This window comes from Ornithodoros turicata, chromosome 3 (assembly GCF_037126465.1).
Source record: "Ornithodoros turicata isolate Travis chromosome 3, ASM3712646v1, whole genome shotgun sequence".
Classification (NCBI taxonomy): Eukaryota; Metazoa; Arthropoda; class Arachnida; order Ixodida; family Argasidae; genus Ornithodoros; species Ornithodoros turicata.
The window spans coordinates 97,795,064-97,806,013 of NC_088203.1; positions in this window are offsets into that span (position 1 = coordinate 97,795,064).

Genomic DNA, 10,950 nt, shown 5'->3' on the forward strand with positions numbered 1-10,950 from the left:
GAAGGGTGAGATTACCCCAAAATATAGGGAGACTACACAGCTTGCATGATGAGAAAAAGCTGCCATGCAGTTCCGTGCTCAAATCTATCTAGAGCCCGTTTTATTGCCCAACCTAGCACCCGCAAGCCCCAGTCCAGCACGAGGGGCGGCTGCCCCTGGAACGGCTCTGGGAGGTGTAGACAGAGAGGAACGACCTGAGGGAACCGAGCGCACGCGAAGGTTTAATTTTACATTTAACCCTATTGGTAGCGTATTTGGTTATGCTGACTCATCTGGGCGTGTTGGCCTCTATATAAGAGACATATGATACCTCCCGATAAATGTTATCGTAAAGCAGCAACATACCATTTACGGCTTCATTTATTTCGAGTCCTGCCCACATACGCATGTCCCACATGACGGCATCCTAAAATTCGGGAGCCAGGTGATGCGTGATCCAGCAGTATGACGCCCACTCATTTTGTGGCCACGTCTGAAATTGGCCTTCTCTTTTTGCAGCCGGAACTTCCACAGCCCCAATTACTTCCACGACAGCGAACTCTTTATTTTTTTTCTTTTCATTTATTTTTATTTTTTTCTGCAACCCTCTCTAGAGAATATTGTAGCGACGGGTGAAGTAAGCACTTGGGCAGGACCTCCAATTATGTGATTTGTCGTCGCAAGCACTATACTTAGGAAAACTTCCGCGGAAGACAGCAAGATTCCGAACGACCCCCAACTATGTCTAGTATTTAATTCGACGGTGTGTCTCATTGATTGAGTGGGCCTACTCCTCTTTTGTCTCCGCACGCTTCTTGATGGCTGGAATCCTACATGCAGCTCCAATATCTGTTGAGACATCCATTTGAATCATGTTGAGTTGGGTGCTTCATCGCGGTAGAATATCTCTTGTTGCGATAAAACATCTCAAGTATCGTCATTACAATGAAGTGTTCCTTTTGCTATTAACGCACGAGACATTAGTGGAAAACAGTGGCGTATCCAGAATCCCTAACGCACGGGCCGTTACAGAAAATTGGCAGGGTAGGGCAAAAAAGGGGATCCTTCACGATGGCTTACGTAACAAAACATCCTCAAATGTGTATTGTCACTAAACAGACAAACTGCCATCGGAGGCACCACAATTTATACCAACGAAAACTCTGTCTTGCCGATTACAATGGGGAGACATGCATTGAAAATAGAGAGAACATTTATATAAGTGTGATGGACTGGTTGGTGACATTGAGTATGTTTCTCAAAACAGGCTTATTTATTTTTATTTTAAATTTTACAGTACAACTTTAATTTTTGTTTTAGCTGCACGGCTGAGAGGATTAAAAGAGCACTCAGGTGACCCAGAAAAAAAATTGTTTTTTTTTTTCGCTGCGGAGTGTTTTGCAACGAATAAAATGAGCTCCTGCGAAAAAAACCTCTCCAACTACCTGTAGCGGCGCTCGCGTCGTCTTCAAGATGGCGGAGAAAAGAGTGATTGCCGATGAATAAATCAATCTGCTACTATGGCGGGCTAGAAGGTTACCACACTGTTACCATAACCAAGCTTCAGGCCTCCTTCCTCCAGACACGCTTCAAAAATTGCACAAATAACTTAACTCGGGTGTCATATCTCGCTGTCTTGTCCTTTTCGTTCACGCCGCTCCCGTGATAGCATACTTTTCCCTCTTCCCCTTCCCGACATTGAGTATTCTTCTCCGCAGTATTTTTGCACTGCGGAATTGAGCAGCGCTGTTGCTGTTCGAGTTCTTTAAGCCGGGAGACTCCAACGCACACGAAGGGAAGTTGCGGCAGTTTCGGGCCAGTGCGAAACATACCGGTCGTTGGATGTTACTATCATTTACTTTGTGCTTCCGCTGGGGTCCGCTAGGTAGCGAGCAGCCAATTTGAGAGCCGAATAAAGAGAGAGCGCGAGGCCTCTGTTCCGCCCACCTTTCAAGAATCCGCTCCTCGTGAAGAGAGCACATCCCAGGAGGATAGGACGTCGTGACGTAACATGATCCACTGCACGTGATTCGTGACATACAGGGTGTCCCAGAAAACGTGTCATTGAATTATAATAAAAAAAACTACGCCACCTAGAATCATGCGGTCAACAGCATTTGTTCTTATTAGGCTCTTGCCACCTCCTAATGTGAATGTCATGTACTCCAAGTTTAATTATGTAAATATTTGCGTACTGAACTCGGAAATTTGCCAAGTAAAGGTCACTTTTTTATCCCACCAGTATAAAGAGCGTGCCGAATTCACTGAAATTCATGATAATTCACAGTGATATTCACGAGCTATCCCATCGGAAAAAATAGCCGAATATCATGCTTTTCGGAGCACCGGACCGTAGCGTGCGATTACTTTTTGAGCGCAATCGCTCTCAGTGCGACGAAAGGAGGTTCCGAAGCCAGCCCACAGAGTGATAGTAGAAAAAGTAACAGTTCCTAAAATTGGGAGAGGGAAATCATTATCCCAGCGAAAGTCGGACGTGATGAGCCGTGCCTGTTTTATCTCTTACTGTGATGTCGGGGAGGGCTGGGTTTCCAACCTCCTTTCGTCGGACTGACAAAGATTGCGCTGAAAAATTCATCGTGCGCTATTCTGTGCGACCTCCGTATAGAGCTTGATGTTCGGCTATTTTTTCCGATGAGATAGCTCCTGAATATCACTGTGAATTATCATTAACCCTGCTGAAAAAAAAAACCATAGTGCCATCTGTATGAGCAATCACATGGAGCTCATATATATGTGTTTATTGTATGAGCAATCATAGCTTTTATGAGCATGTATGAGCTATATGAGCACTCTCATAGAGCCTATGAGCCATATGAGCATTCTCATACAGCGTATTCCTGTACATCAATGCACATGAACCGTGTGAGCAAACGTGCAACATGCGTGATTAAGCTAAAACGACAACACTTGATTACAAAATACAGGTCTATTCAGGTACTGGCGCGACGTAGGTCCCTCAGAAAGCTTGCCAAATGCTTTTTGATGAGCTTTTTTCGTTCCTGTACAGGCACCTTTGATGTCGATGGTTTACCTTGTTCTGCATATTGGACGAAGGCATCTGTTGGAAAAGAAAGAACAAAATTAGAACTGCACTAAATTTCTGCGCCTAGAAGTATTCCAGTTCCCACAAATTATACAACCGTATCGGTTCACGCTGAAATGGACGTGATTAGGGCCGCATAGATCACAACTTTTAAGTATGAAGTTATATGTAGTCACTCAGAATAACGCACGGGGGCATTTTGCCGATTACAATTGAACGTAACCTTCCTCTAATGGTGGTGGCGGTCCAATGAACGCGGTTCTGAAACATCTGAGTGTGTATGCGCAGTGTATGCAAAACTGAGTTCATGTACTTGTTCGCTGGCCACTACAGCAACAGGTTAGTGACACAGAGTGTTTGTGGCTTGCTTGACTTTGGGGCATCCAAACATACACTTTTTTAGAGCATGCTAAGGTGCGATTTCGGTGCGCCCTGCAGCACGTAGCCGCAAAATTTTGGTACAAGAATTTAGTGCGCGACTTTTTTTAAACACTTTATACACACATGTGAAGGCTATCAGCGAATGCTTTCCACAAAGAGTCACAAAAAGCAAGAATGTGGTAGTTGCAGACAGCTAACCCGACAGACATAACGAACGATAACGGAAAAATGGGACTGCAACGTACCTGTAATGCGCACACGCCTCCCACGGTTTCCGTAGGTTGATTCCAGGGTACACTCTTAGAAATGAACTTCACTTCATAGAACGCTCCTAGCCAACCAAAATCTCGAATGATTTCGTTATCTGTCCTGATTTGTTGAAAACGGGAGGCGTACGCCTTTTCTGCGACAATTATGAACAGCATAAGTGTCACAAAAAAGGCGTACGCCTCCCGTTTTCAACAAATCAGGGCAGATAACGATATCTTTTGAGATGATGGTTGGCTAGGAGCATGCTATGCGGTGAAGTTCATTTTTTAAGAGTGTACACACACGAAACACCTTCAGTTATCACTGAAACGGCACTGTGACAGCATGGAGACGGCGACGAAAATATGAATCCCATGCACAGCGGACCCGGACGGCTCCGAGAAGCAGGGTAGAATAAGCAAGTAAGCGCCCAAGCACTGAAACGGCACTCGCAACGGCTTGGATGAGAATCCTGGAGCCAAATAGATTGTTGTATGACACGGAACGCGAAACATGCACCTAAAAGTTGGAACAGAATCGGGCCAAGGGAAATGAAGTTCCGGCCGTTACGGTGGACGACAGTGACGAGCGTCTCTTGAAAGGCAATCACCAGACGCTGTGGCGCCAGCACTTTGTGCTATAATATCATTTTCACCCTGCTCATCAGCTGCTCACAGAGCTCACACGGTCAATGTGATTTCACGTTCCGCTCATTGCACATCTCACAGCGCTCATTCGTTTGCTCATAACTGCTCGTAACGCTCACAGCTGTGCACATACCTCCCCGCTCCCCTTTTCCTCTTGCTCATTGGCTTGCTCACAGTGGTCGTAACGCTGCTCACAGTGCTCATTCCTTTTCTCACAGTGCTCATAATTTCTCATACATGAGCTTATGACATTTTTCAGCAGGGAATTTGACTAAATTAGACACGCTCTTCACATTGGTGGGGTAAAAATGTGACCTTTACTAGGCAAATTTCCGACTTAAGCGCGCAACAATTTACATAATTAAACTTACGTTACACGACATTCACATGAGGAGGTGGCAAAAACCCAGTAAGAACAAATGCCGTTGACCGCATGACTCTAGGTGGTGTAGTTTTTTTTATTATAGTTCAATGACACGTTTTCTGGGACACCCTGTATAACGGCACAGCTCAAACATGTATAAGCGGCGCATGAGCTGAGAAGTAAAAATAACGAAGAAAAAAAAGGCTCGGGGTCTTTTCTACGTCACACGAGACCATCCGCAGCTGCTTTCTCAGACTGCTTTTTATAAACACGACTGCGCAGCTGTAACACACCGCAGAGCGGAGATGTTTTGCGTGGTGACTCCTGGTGGACAGCCTGACAGACGAGGCAAGGTTTTGAGCCACGTTCTCCTCTAAGGCGTCCCGCTCGTCGCTAGTAGCCAAGGTCGTGCTGAAGACTGAGAGGTGGTGGGTTCGAATCCTACCTTCGGCTGTGCTGTCTGAGGTGTCCCCTGGGATTTCCGGAGACTTTCCAGACGAATGTCGGCACTGTTCCCCCTGAAGTCTGCCCAGGACGCATACTAACCCCCTGTCCCCCACTCTTTCCTGCTTTCTTCTCTCCATCTGTCCACATCTGTACGCCGCTCATAGCCACAGTTGCTTCGCGGCGCTGACACGGAATCGAATCGAATCGAATCGAACAACGTCCACTTTGGGTAATAAGCGATCCCAGCGTCCTGAAGAGATTCGTTTCGAAGACATCTGTAAGTGTGTCCCTTCGTTCAGCATGTTTACTGTCAGCCCTTCAGTCAGCTCTTTATATTCTGTCTTTTCTTGAAGAGCTTCGCTCATTTAAAGAGACATGTCACACTTCTGTAAACGGCTGTCGAAATCGATATTGGGATACGCGATTCCAGCTTTGCTCACTCCTCGCCGGCACAAAATTCATATGCGATTTAGCGGCGAACGCGAGAGAGATGCGTTAGCATTAAGTGCTTTTTCAGGTCCGTACTTATCTTCTGGGTATCCACTTGCATTCGAAACACAACTTCCGGTGCTCCACTTCTGGTCTAAACGCGACTTCCGGTTTTCCACGCCCCGTTTATACTTGACTTGCGGTATCCACTCCCGGCCGAACTCGACTTCCCGCTCTCCACTTCCGGTCTATACTTGACTTCCGGTTCGACACTTTCCATTACTATATGTAAGTCCATTTAATTAACCTTTAAATTGCCTTAATTCTCTTACTTTCAATGACCCTTTAATTACCCGAGGTAATCGTGAATTTAATTTAGTTCTCTTTAATTACGTTTGCTTGCTTTAATTACCCTCAATTTTCCTTAAATTGCATTCATTACATTTACACCTATTTACCTTTAATTGCTCTTACCTATTACTCGTAATTACCTTCAACTACGTATAAATAATAATTTTCGCGAGAACCTATTTTTCGCGAAATTCGCGAGCGCCCTTTTTTTTCGCGAATTTAAAGTCCCGCAAAATATTCGAGGCAATGACAGAAAAATTCAAGAAAGAAATAAGGCCCTGGACGCCGATACATCTTATGTACGCTGTTTATTACGCCCCTATGCTACACTTTCAGTTCTGCACTGACTTCAGGACTGTAGCTGTTTTAGTTGGGATGTTTACGCTTCTGGTTGTGCCGATCAGCGACTTTGCGAGAGACATGTTCATTGGCAGCAGAAAATGTGTGTCGCCTACCGTATGGAGGATGGCACTGCAAGGCAGTTCATGCACGTGGTGGCTGGTTGAAGGAGGAGGACACGGCGATGTTGGCTTCAAGCAGGGATGGGCATAAATACATTTTTTGAGTATTTAAATATAAATACAAAATACTTTGTTGACAGGAGTATTTAAATACTCTTCATAAATAGTTCTCAACATGAGTATTTAAATACAAAATATAAATACGCTATTTAAATACCGTAACTACTACCATAAATACTGTGAGGAAGATGTCATCTGGAATTACAGAAATAATTATGATCTAAGGACAAATCAGCAAGAAAGAATAGCATTTATTTGTTAGATTATCATGGCGATTTTAACATTAGAAATTTCTCAAAGACTGCTTCTTTTAGGCATCTTCTGTTCGGCCGTACAATCAGAATCGCAAAGGAGAACAGCATCTCCACAGGTGCCGATGAACAAATGCTTGTATTAAATTTGACGAAGATTCTTCGTAGAACAATGTTATCGGGTAGTCACGACCGTTGTTCGCAACGACAGTGAAAAACTCGCCATCTAAAATGGTTTGTCGCATGCGCATGCTAGCGCAAACCCGGCATAATTGCGCCCCAAACTCGCCCTTCTTCCCGAAAGGTCAAATGCAGGGCAACTTTAAGATATGAGTCAGTATATTCTGTATTTAAGAGTATTTATAAAGTATTTACAAGAATAAATACCCGTAAATTGGTATATAAATATAATTATAAATACATTTTTCAAGTCTGTATTTAAATACAAAATATAAATACATGTATTTATATTTTAAATAGTATTTTAATTACAATGTATTTAAATACTGCCCATCCCTGGCTTCAAGTACCGGAACAAGAACATGGCGGTAATGAGTTCAAAAATACGAAGCTGTCATGAAGTTCACTGTGTCGATGCGGACACAACAATGACGGGAGACACGGAAATTCGGCAATGACCCCTCATTGTAGCACTCTGAGTCAGAAGGGCTTAAAAGGGATGAAATGGGTCATTGTCCAGGGTTGTTGTCCTTTGGTTAGTTCAAGATGGAAAGTCCCAAAGACACCTCGGGCTGAGGCGATGCACTGCGGTTCCGCGAATAATTGCCTGATCCTGGCTCCTCGCAAATTCGCGAATTATTGAGCCTGCGAATTTAACCACTTATACAGTACTTCAATTTCAGACGATTTAGCTGCATTTACATTTGTCCTCTGATATCCCCTGTACGTGACCATTTATACCTACGCCTTGGTGAGGCCTTCATCATCTCTCTCTCTCTCTCTCTCTCTCTCTCTCTCTCTCATACACACACACAGCTTCAATTGTGACTGTCCTAATACTAACGCATTAAAAGTGTATCGGCCTCTGTGGCTCAGTCGGTAGCGTGCGTGTTCGCCTTCTGATCCCGAGATCGCGGGTTCGAACCCGGCCGAGGACGCCAGCAACTTGGTGGCAAAGTACAAGTTGCTTGGACACGCCGTCTTCCGCGAGGGACGTTAAATACGGGGTGCCGTGTGATAAGCTCTCATCGCACGTTAAATAACCCTCAGGTGGGCAAAACCAATCAACAGACCGACCGCTGTGGCGTCGCTCATGATCTCAGCTGTCTCGCGACGTAAAACCCCCAATTATTATGTATACGTTTCTCATACTGCCATATTAAGAGGACGCCTGGTGGACACTATCCTCTTCTCTCTCGTCCCGGTAAGCCCCCACTAAGTCTTATGGAATTACATGCGAAGTATCACAAAAAGTGTTGACAAAGGAAACAACGAAGGAATGTACATAGTAGAAGTAGAAATAAGAACGGGATTTGGGCTGCTGGAAGCATGATAAGCTGCTGAAAAGCTTGGGAATACACGTGTAGGATGAAGATAGGGCAAACACGCCTCGCTATATGAGAGATTCCTACTGTCGGCTACACTCTGGTACGAACCACGATGCCTGTTGTTGTCTCTATCTTGTTGTAGCAGCCTGTACCTGGCTTTCGCCACAGGACTTTGTCGATCTTTCTGAAAATAGGACACAGTCGTTAACGGGTATCGTCAAGATGCCGTGAAAAAGGATAGCTATAAGTGTTGCATGTCCTCACTGGCACCAAAGGACAACGTGAGTTGCTAGGACCGTAATAGCATACAGTTCAATGCTCCACTTTCTTCTTTCACTTCTCCTCTTCCATATGAAGTACTCATATGAAGTACTATGAACTCATATGAAGTACTATGGATCTATAGGGATCGTTAGGGATTTTACAAGGAGGCGATGTGAAATTGTTGCGTGAGCGTTACAAGAACTCTTGTTCTTGTTCTTGTAACGTTCACGTGTATTCCGGTACGTGGAATAGTATTCCTCACGTATTCCAGTGACTGGAATAGATAATAATACAACAAGATTGCATAGGTCTTACAGTGTTTTCGTTGCACATTTCGAGATTGCACATGTTGAATTGTTGCACGCACAAACTAGCGGCGTTGCATGTGAGGAAGGCAGACCTCTTACATCTCGTAACGCACAATTGGATGAGAAAGGTCCGTGGTCCGTTCACGTCATTGAAATACACCCCGATAACGGGACATAGAATGTTGTTTCATATTTCAAGTGGGACTTTATAAGTTACTCCAGGGATACAAGTTACTCCAAAGTAGCGCTAGAGTTGATATTACTTCAATTAACTGATCGGGAATATTCGCTGACAGATCCTCGAGTCAAGATCGCAGACATGATGTCTACCACACAAATCATGCGATACAACACAAATTACAAGTTTCTCCCAATGCTACGAAAGCAACAACAACCATAAACGAGAGACAAGTGATGATGACGCAATGTTTCACCGTGGTAGCCACAGGACCCGACCGTACTTCAAGGCTGTTAATATGAGAGGACGAATTAATGGTGAGCGCGAAACGAATCTGGGTCATTCCAGGCCAAATCACCCAAAGGTCGGGCTCAACCCCCCTCAGTTTTGCTTCCAAAAACTATAATGGACTCTTTATTGCAAATAAATATATTTTCCCGAGTTTTTTTACTGGACAATGTTGAACCGTTGTCGATTTAGGCAGGGTCAAAATTCGTCCGAATCGCGAAAACCATGCTACGAAAAAAGTTACCTACTGAGCAGGTTTTTGGGTCTAGGTGTACTTTAGTGACATAGAATGAAAGAGCGTGACCCTAACATTCTGCCAATATCAAGTTCTTCCCTCGTGTTTGATTTTCGGCCAGCAAAACAGGGCTGCTTTTTGGCGGTCTTTCTTACAACTTTTCGCCTTGCTAAGGGCACTTTTCGCACATGCTGGAAGGGACAAATAAATTCAGCGTGTTCTGGACCTTCCATGCTTCAAAATCACATGTTTCGAAGGCCGACCACGCAATACTTTTTGCCCCATTTAATCGCAAATGCCGTACTTTTGGTAAGGTTGTCCGTTTTCAACGTCATTTTTGAAAATGAAGCGTTTGGCTGAGAACAATCCAAATAGATGGAGATGACAGATCAATATCTATACTAAAGCATATAAAAAAATTGAGAAGGTACGTTTTGATAAGGGCGAGAAAATATTTTTTTATGTCCCATATGGTTACGCGAGGGCCGCACGAGACGGCTCCCTGTGAGGCGCGCGAACAGATCGCGTGCTTATGTTTCATAACCCGCGTCCTGCGGCCGGATATGAGTATGTCCTCTATTTTGTCAGCCTTTTTGTTAGTAAACTGTGTAGTTTTTATTGTTATCAGTGCATTGGTAAGTATTGTTAGTAGGTGTTCCTCAGAGTCTTTCATTCGCGGCGTTTTAAAGTAGTAGTCATGAGAAACGACAACGATGTTTTCACACTCACAAGGAACCATTATGTGCAAACCATACTATCCCTTCAAATGCGCGTTTCTTATGATTAATAGCAACACGGGTCACGTTGTGAGCGGATGGCTTTTGCTGCATTGTAGCATCCAAAAACGTACTCGTACATCCACGCTACCTTTAACACATGGCCTTGAAATCGCTTACGAGAGCTCATCGGCGGCTCAGCTGATTAGTTAATGATCGTCTTTCTCACATGTGATGCATGCCGGGTAACCAAAAAGGTTGTTATTGCTCCAAGTTTCTTGCTGAAGTCGTTGTGTTGAACAATGGCCGAAGTAGGAACGTCAGCAAATGCGCGCGTGCAAAACGAAGGTCTGCGGTATGAAAGTGCGTGGCACGAACGGAAGCTTCAGTCGGAGCAGAGTTCAAGACCTACCTTTTCGCCGTACAGAGGAAATTGTAGTGGCCACTTTTAATGAGATACTGTACCAATGGTCGCCTTTGCTTTTTAACGTTTGAAAAGAAAATATGAAATGATACTGAAACCGTTGTGCATTCATTAATGTGGGTAACTTTATGCTCTTACTTCGAACTGTTCCAATGGCGAAAATAAAACATGTAGACTGTCTGAACTGCAAATAAACTGTTTTTATCATTCCAGCCTGCAGTCATTAGCAGCTAGCGTTCGGTGTGGATAGATTAGCAAGCACCACATGAACGTGTCGGGCTAATACGCGGCAGTAGCATAGATGTGACTTAGCTGTATACAAGGTGTCCCAGAAAATGTGTCATTG